The sequence below is a fragment of the Mangifera indica genome, chromosome 2 (genome assembly GCF_011075055.1).
Source record: "Mangifera indica cultivar Alphonso chromosome 2, CATAS_Mindica_2.1, whole genome shotgun sequence".
NCBI classification, from domain to species: Eukaryota; Viridiplantae; Streptophyta; class Magnoliopsida; order Sapindales; family Anacardiaceae; genus Mangifera; species Mangifera indica.
The window spans coordinates 5682355-5691761 of NC_058138.1; the positions used below are offsets into that span (position 1 = coordinate 5682355).

Genomic DNA, 9407 nt, shown 5'->3' on the forward strand with positions numbered 1-9407 from the left:
TATACAAAATTACCCTTTATATAAAAATTCAAGTTTAAACAACATAATTAATAATAATTTGCCAATGTGATTTTTTGATTTACCGAATTCAAGGTAAAATATGTTAACTTAATTGCATTATATTAATTTGTATTACAATTTTTTAAATTTGTAAACAGTCATAATACATTTCAAATATTTTGTGTCTGTTATAATATATATAACAGACACAAAATTTTCTTTGAGGAAAAAAGAAAAAGAAAAAACTTATTGAAAATGTTGGGGAGTTGAGTCAGACCTTTTCTCGAATACGTCAACGACACCATTGTTATTTGCAGCACCATCAAGCTACATGCAGAAAAATCATCAAAATAATCACAACACTGAACACACATAATAATCACAAAAATGGGAGGACGAATAGAGAGATTGTAACCATCAAAATATGAAAGATTGTAAACAGCCGTTAAAATGCATCTCAATTGATAGATCATTACATCAAGAATCATAAAACGTATCTATTTGCACCATTGGATCAACTATAAACATCAAATCTTGATTTTTCAGATGAAAGAATAGAGAGAGAATAGAGCCTGCAGTGAAAGAAAACTGCAGATATTTTAGTGAAGGGGAGCCCAAGAGGCAGATTTTTAATTACTGCTCAAATTGTCGTTTTTACCCTTACTTATGATAGAATTCTATAATGTTAATTGTTGATTGGTGGGGATATGGGTTTTTAAAACTTAATGGGTAGGATTAGTAATACATAAAACCTTGGGTGGGATCAAGTATTTTGGCCTTTTCTTATTTAACTTCAATTAGAAAACACTTTTACTTGTGGGCTCCATCAGTTTGGGTTGGTAGTAATCTGAACTTGTTCATGAGCGCCTTCAATGGGGATTAAGCTTTTATCGGTAACATTATCAAGCAAAATCCTCACTTTCGTGTGCTAATACAGTCCAAGTTACTGATTATGAAGCAAAAATTCAATCTTTGAGGAATAAGCTATACCCGTCTTATCCGGGTTTCGGATAACACTGGCGACTCGAACTCTGCTGTAAAGATATTTAAATGGGTATCTCTCCAAAAGGAGTTTCAACATGCCTAATACTTATAGTAAGATAAATTTGTAGTTTATGAGAATGAACAAAAAAGGGTGCAGTCTTAATAATATAAGTTAGCCTCTAGATAAGAATTTCGGTTTTCTAATTCATAATTTATTTGCTTTTTTGTGTAAATAATTCATAAAAAAATGATTTAACTCATCATTGTTGTTAATCTTTCTTGGGCGGCTATTTGCTTCCAATTTCTTTTTTTTGCAATTCGATACACTATTTAACAAAATGTCAAAACCAGGTAGACATTTAATCCGACAAAAACAAACACATTTTCCAAATATTAGCCACATGATAGTGACTATGCTTTTAAAGATAATAGCACGTTAAGCCAACTTGTGTTTACATTTCAATAACCATATTTTAATGTATTTAGTTTGCAATTGAGATTAAATTTATTGTAGGGGAAACTCTAAATGACTCTCTAACCACTATGATTTTGGTAATAAATAAATTTTATTTGAATTAAATCATTTTTTTAAAACAACATTCACTACAACTAAATAGATGAAAGCTTAAGTTCAGTTATCAATCTTATATTCATTATAATAGGTAAATTAAAAAGTTTAATTTTAAAATATTATCAAAAAAAATATTTGAATTCTTACTTTTTTGTGCTTTAAATCCTTTGCATTATCCCTATTTGAAGCAATTGCTCCTCTATTATGTGAAGAGAATATTTTTAGTGGTATTTAAAATGGAAGATGAGAGAGAAGAAAATTGAGACCTACCAATAGTAGGGAGGGTATAAATTTTAATAGGGTTATTAAATTTTACAATGTTTGATTGCTTAAACCCTTTCATTAATGGAGTTTCATCCTCATAATTGGTCCCATTTATTTAAAGATTATAGCTAAGTTAAAATCAAATTATTTAGTTATTAGTTGGTTGTCAAAGTTTGAGGTGCTTAAATCGGTTAATTCAATTTTAAAAAAAATAAATTTGATACAAATAAAATTTTTTGATTAAAAAAGTCAGTATAACTTCAAAAGTACAATTCGAGTTAAATAATCTAAAAAATTATTCAATTAATAAAAATACAAATTTACTGTTAATAACCCATAAGTAGATAATTATATTTTATAATATTATAAGTTAATAAATATTTATCTAAGTAAATTGTTATTTAGTATAGATACAAAAGATTTAAACTTTATTTTACACTGAGCCGAAAGAGAGTCAACTTGGATCTCGTCTAATAGTCCTAATATTAAGTAAAAATCATGATAGTCGAATCGCTTATTGTATTTATATTGAAAACTTAATTGTCTATATCATATATCATATCATATTGTAAAATATACCTTTTAAAAAATAAAATAACGAAATTTTAATAAAATAATGAAATTTAAATTTACAAGTCATCATTTTAAAGAATATTACAATACATCTAAAATTTTAAAATTTCTCATATACACCCCTATGGCACATCATTTTCTCTAAAAATTTATATTAATTCGAATCGATAATACATATCGTGTTATAAGATATTTATCGTATCGTATTATACATTCATCATATCGTATTAATTTGATACGGCTTAAAATATGAATTCTTTTCCACCTGTATTATATTACATTGTAGGATACGTATCGTGTATCGTACACAATGATGGACCCAAAATTTTTGTTAAAAGGGGTTTTCCTAGTAAAAACTTATAAAAACGCACCAAAGATTGAATAAAAGAAATAATGTACTAAAAGAAAGAATATAATAACACAACTAATTTATTTATGCGAAAAAAGCTCTTCAATGTGAAGTAAGCAAAAAAAAAATTGTGGGAATTTAACTATTCACTTAAATCTAATATAATAAAAAAAATGTTTACAACAACTGTAATCCATAAGAAATATTTTATACAAATTTAGAGTTCAATCACAATCTAACATAAATGAAATACACAAACAAAGAGATGAATTCAAACAAGCATACAAGTAATAGATCTTTAGACTGCATAACTCAAATGTAATTGTTAAAATCAAAATTCAATTGTTCATATTAAAGATCCACTTATCTCGTTGTATATGATCAAAAAATTAAGTTATAATAGTATGTCTAAATATTTAAACATTTGGATATCAGTTATTTAAAAATAAAAACAAATTAAAATATTTAATTTCAATTATTTAAAAATGAAAGCAAATTAAAATGGTATATTTGGATTGATCCTTAAGACAATTAAGAAATTTAAATTAATCATTTAAAATATTGGTAGCTTATTGGCCTTACAACTAACTCTTAGTTACTTTAGAATGGATTTCTGAAAATTGATCAAACTTCTCCGTTTTAATAATATTTCTCTTAATTTTAGGGGATAAGACATACAAATAGTATCTTTGTTTTGAAAACAATTTTGCCTATTCTCATCGGTGTGCATTTAAAATTAATCAATTTTGATTATTATGGAATTGCTTAAAAATTAAGTTTAATTTTCATCTTATATGATTGACTTCTTTTCATCTTGTTCGAAAAAATATAGAACAATAAAACTTGTTATTGAATTTATATGTTACCTTTCCTTTTACAACTAGAGTTCACTTTATAATATATTTCTTAATTCTCAATCATTTATGCGCAATAAACTATAATAATTATACAATTAATACTAAATGACATTCATTGACACCTACACGCTTAGAGATGTCAAATGAGTCGGGCCGTAAAAACACAAAAGAAAGTCTGACATGAAAGGGCTTGGCCCACTATAAAAGCAAGTCAGGCTAGGCCCATGGGTTGTCTGAGTCTGGTTGTGGGCCTAGGCACAAGCTCATGGGTTGGCTCTAATTCTATTCACAATTTTAAAATATATTATAATATAATTAATTAATTAATATATAAAAAATTATAAATATGAGATAATCAAAAATTTTAAACTTAAAAAAATGAATTGAGTTTATAATCAAAAATTTTAAACTTTAAAAAATGAATTGAGTTTTTTGTATCAATGATCAATCTTATATGTATGAGATAATCAAAATTTTAGTTTAATTAAAACATTTTACTTAACTTTTTTTTATAATGAGTAAAGGAAGTAAATGATTTTATTCTTTTAGATATAAAACTCTTTACAAAGTGCAAAAAATATAAGTGCAAAACTCATACTTTTAAAAGAATACAACCACTCACTATAAATAAATGTTAAGTAAAGTAGAAGGTTTAATTAAACTCAAGTTTTGAAATCCACATTAGTGAGATTAATAATGAGAACTCAACTCACTTATTATAAATAAATTTGTCTTATTTTTAATCACAATTTAACTTCTTAATATGTTTTCTTTTATTAGAAAAAATAATTTAGATAAATCATTTAATTAAACAATATTTTTTTATTAAAGTTAATGGACTGACTTGTTACTATAGGCCTAGACCTGGCCCATAACTGTAATGCTTGGTCAGACCCTATGTATATAGGGTCGGTTTGTGGGCCTCAAGTTTTCTTTGGATCGGTTTGATTTGTACATTCTGCTATTATACAGGCTCTAGCTTAGTCTAGCCTGTAAGCCTCGTAAGTCTTGCTAATGTCAACCCAGTTTGGTCTACTATCATCTCTAACTATGCTAAAATATCTGTCATAATAACTAAAATAATATTCAATTAAAAATCTTAAATATGTAAACTTGCATACCTTAACTTAAAGCTAAAAGATTAAATTGAAAAGTTAAAAGTGAAATAAATTTATGATTTTATAATAAGAAAGAACATAGAGAGTGTGAAGAATATGCGTATATGTGTGTTTATATATATGTATATATATATTCAAACATCGGGACATTCAAATTCATATTTTTCTATTATGGATTCATAAGAAAATTACGTTTTTACATTTAACTTCAATTCAAAAATAATTTATTTGAGGGCTCCATTAGTTTGGGTTGGTAGTAGTCTTTAAGGTGGCAAGTGAGCTTGATCATATTTTTTGTTGAATTGAGGGTGGGCTTTGACATCAATTTTCAATATTTTTCTTAATTTGAGGTAAATCTGGTCTATTCTTACAAAGCTCAGATCTATTCTTTATAATAGCATACTGATAATCATGATAAAATTTATTAATGATATTAAAACAAATGTTGCTATGCAAATTTTATAAGGTAAAGATGCAGCCCATAAAAGCTCAATTGGCCTATTCCCCTACTTCAACCCAAAACTTATCCAAATAACAGCAATAAAGACAAGATGGCAAACCCGCGAAAATATTCTCCTTTACAAACAGTGTAATAGATTCCCGGACTCAATCTCTATCACTGGTAGTCAGTGATTAAGCTTCCGTGTATTGCTTATTTCAGGTCTTAATATTCTCTTATTTTTGTTTAGGGTGCTGTTTGAGTGATGCCAAATTGTAACTTGTTCATGAGCGCCTTCAATGTCGATTAAGCTTTTATCTTTAACATTTTCAAGCAAAATCCTCAAATGGGTTAATTTAACTGCCCGTATATACTCACTTTCGTCTGCCAATGCACTGCAAGTTACTGATTATGAAGCAAAGATTCAATCTTTAAGAAATAAGCCATACCCGCATAATCTTATCCGGGTTATGGATAGCACTGGCGACTTGAACTCTGCCGTGAAGATATTTGAATAGTTATTTCTCCGAAAAGGGTTTCAACACAGCTGATACTTATGGTAAAACAATTTTGTAGTTTAGGAGAATGAACAAGAAAGGGTGTAGTCCTAATAGTAGAAGTTTTGGGATAATAATTATAAAAGGTCTTATTTTGAGCAAGCGAGTGGATCATTCGGTTATCATTTTAGGCAAGATTTCATGCTGGATTTGAGCTTAAATTAAGTTTCTATACCGTATAATACCACTGTTTTGTAGGGGAAAAAAAAAACTAGGAGAGGTAATCCGACTGTTAAGGTTGATGAGAGCTTCAAATCTTTTGCCAGATGGGTTGATTTATAGGGAGTTAATTAGATGCACGAGCGAGACACATACGTTAGATGATGCGAATTATCTTCTTGAAGAGATGATGGAAAACGGTAGAACACCTGCTGTTGATGTGCTTGTTGATCTAGTAGTAGGCCTTTGTGCTACGCTTGAAGGCTGCTGCAATGCTGGTAAAGTTTTTTGGCAAAAAGTATCCTGGACAAAATGGATGAGAGAAAGATAACCGATTGTGATTCTTGGAATATTCTAATCATATGGCTTTCTGAGAATATGGAAATAAGGAAAACTGATGAACTTCTTTGTAGAATGTTTATATTTTCCATAATTTCTGACTCTGCGACATACTCAGCTCTTGTTGTAGGCAACTGTTGGTTGAGAAAGTATGAGGATGCTCTGTAGGTGTTCCATCGGGTTTGTATCAAAAATTAGGTTCTGGATTCTATATTTTATTAGGACTTATGGAGAGCCTTTGCCAGGCAGGAAAGATTTGGAGGCTGCTGAAGTATTTCATGTCATGTAGAAGAACAGATGCTCCCTCAGTCCTTCTTACAATATGCTGATAGGTGGCATGTGTAGCATGGGACAAGTGGATAAAGCAATTAGGCTACGGGGTTTTTCTTACAGTCCCAAATTACTTTTTATGTTGAAAATTATAACCCTAACTTGATTTTTTTTGTATTGTATTGTGTTAGGTTAATAGGTCATGTCAAATTTTATTAGGTCTATTCGTATTGATAAAATTAATGATATAGACAATACACCTTTTTAAACTAAATTAAACATATAATTAGGAGTGGATACAAACCGAGCCAAGCTCGAACACCACTTTGCTTAAGAATCAAGTCGAGCTCACTTCTGATACTAGGTTGACTTAATATGGATGTAGCTTTTATAGAAACAATGTTATTAAGAGTTTGTATGCACGTGAATAGTTTGTGTAATTTTATCATAGTGGACAATATTATTCAAGGGTGAGAAAAAATAAGATTTGATAACCTGTTAAAGCATCGATAGAGTTGGATTTAGGTTGAGTTTAAACATGGTCAGACTTGAATCCTAAATAATAAGTTTTAGTTCATTCAAACTAATTAAAGATGTTGTTAGAGGTTGTCATTAAGATGAGTGTCACCAATGAGATAAACAGTAACATTGATGAGATGAAGAGCATAGTCGAAGGGAGATTTAAGATGAATTTGAGTTAAGCTATCAAATTGAAACTCCAACATGAATTCAATACAAATTAAGTTAAACACTAATTTGAGTCAAGATGGTTTGGTTTGAATGTAACCTTAGTTATAGATTTTCTTCAAGTCCATCGTTAATCTAGCCTTCCATGGGCCTCATTTGGGCTTGCTTCCACAATAACTTGTTTGGGTTAACCAAATCTATTCTATGAGTTGCCCATTTTGTTCTTATAGATATTAAGAACCACTAACACTTTAAGGGAGCGTTTGGTTGGAGGTTAATAAATATTACTTTAATAATTTATCTTTTATTACCTACATTACTTTGGTTTATAAGAATGATGATATAACAGTTAATATAAGAGGTAATATGATTACCACCTCCACAAGGTAATCTTAATTTTATTATAGTTATATTCTTATTTTTTTCTTTTTATGCAAAAAAATCTCATTTCAATTAATATAACCTATAACATAGAAATATTTTAGAATAATTGTACCCAAGGACATTTAAGTAAAATAACATACTAGTATCTTTGATTACCTCTAACAAAATACAATAATTATTTATGCATAATTATTTTTACTAAATTTTATTAAACATAATAATAATTTATATTTAGTAATCTTCAATGTAATCTTTCAATTTTAATAATAAAATATTTTTCAAACCAAACATCTGTCAAAGATAAGAATAAAACAATAATAATTTGTAAAATGAAGTTCAAAATATAATATTTGAAACAATCGGGCTAACATAAAATAATTTATAACCATAAGGATGAAAAAATTATCTCAAAATCTTTCTCTCGTTTCCAGGCTGTTATTCTTCTTTTGGCCTCTAGACAATGTCCATGTCTAGTCAAAGTCTCACAGCTCTCTCTAGCTGGAAAACACTCAATCAAGCTAAATGAATGTACATTTTTATTCTTGTTGGACCTTAGATGTTTTGATTTAAGTCGATTTAGAATTTTTTTTAATTTAATTTTTATAGGCAGATTAACCAACCAGAATTAGGGTGATACTGTTCACCCAATTAGCAGCCTAAAATATCAATCACCGATTGGCTCTTATTTGAGTGTGGCTTAGTTTGAATCCACTTTTATTTACATGATATTGGAGCAATCCATAAGTTTGAGTACTGTGTGTTGTTTGTGCATGAGTGAAGTTGAATTTTTCACTTGGTTATGAATACTTGAATGTATGGGAATAGAATTTTTAAGTAGCTTTCGAATTTTCTTGATTTAATTTCTATAGTTAGGACAACCTACTAGAATTAGGGTGATAATGTTCACCCTATTGGCCACCTAAAATATTGATCATTGATTGGCTCTTATTTGGGTGTGGTTTAGTTCGAATTCACTTTTACTTACCAAAATATTGGTAGTTCATTTATTAAATATATCTTGACTTTGCACAATTCATATTATATAGAGGGATGGGTTCAAATTGAGTTTGAACATAGTTGGACTTGAATCTTAAATAATTAGTTTGAGTTTGATTGAATTAGTTAAAAGTATTGTTAAAGGTCATTGTTAAAATGAGAGTTACCGACTAGATAAATAATGTTATCAACATAATGAATAATAATATTGACAAAATAAAAAGCGTTGTTAAAGAAAAATTTGAGCTAAACTCCAATCGAGTTATCAAATTGAAACGCCAACATAAATTCAACACAAATTGAGTCAAACACTAATTCAAGTCAAGATTATTTGGTTTGAATCTACTCCTAATTATAGATTCAAATTGAGTCCATCATTAATTACTCCAACATTCTATGGGCTTGATTAGGGCTTGCTTCCACAATAGCTTGTTATTCTATAGTTTGACCATTTTGTTCTTATAAGCAATGGCTTCCACCAACACCATTTAAAGGATAAAAATAAAACAATTTGATAAAAAGAAGGTTCAAAATATAATATTTGAAATAATCAGACTAAATGTAAAAAATTTGAAACCATAAGGATGAGAAAAAATTTATCTCAAGCCTTTCTCACGTTTCTAGTCTCTTCTTCTTCTTCTACTTGTCTTTGTGAACAATGTCAATGTCTTGTCAAAGTCTCTATAGTTGGAAAACACTCAATCAAACTAACAGAATTTACATTTCAATCAATCTTCACGTGTTAGGTTTCCACTGTCTTCTTCAATTATTCACACTACAGTTAATAGACTTTTACTAATATCTCTTCATCCTATTTAGTTTTTCTTCTCTCGTAATCATTTAGAAACCACCCAAAATTA

At 28.6% G+C, this 9407-nt stretch overlaps 1 long non-coding RNA gene across 1 annotated transcript; it reads right to left on the reverse strand.

Moving 5' to 3' along the window:
* Window positions 1-229: 229 nt before the first annotated feature.
* On the reverse strand, window positions 230-614 carry LOC123208905. Its single transcript, XR_006500863.1, has 2 exons — window positions 416-614; window positions 230-327 (listed from the first exon to the last, which is right to left on the reverse strand). It is a non-coding gene; the product is annotated as an uncharacterized LOC123208905 (long non-coding RNA).
* Between the last annotated feature and the right edge of the window lie 8793 nt (window positions 615-9407).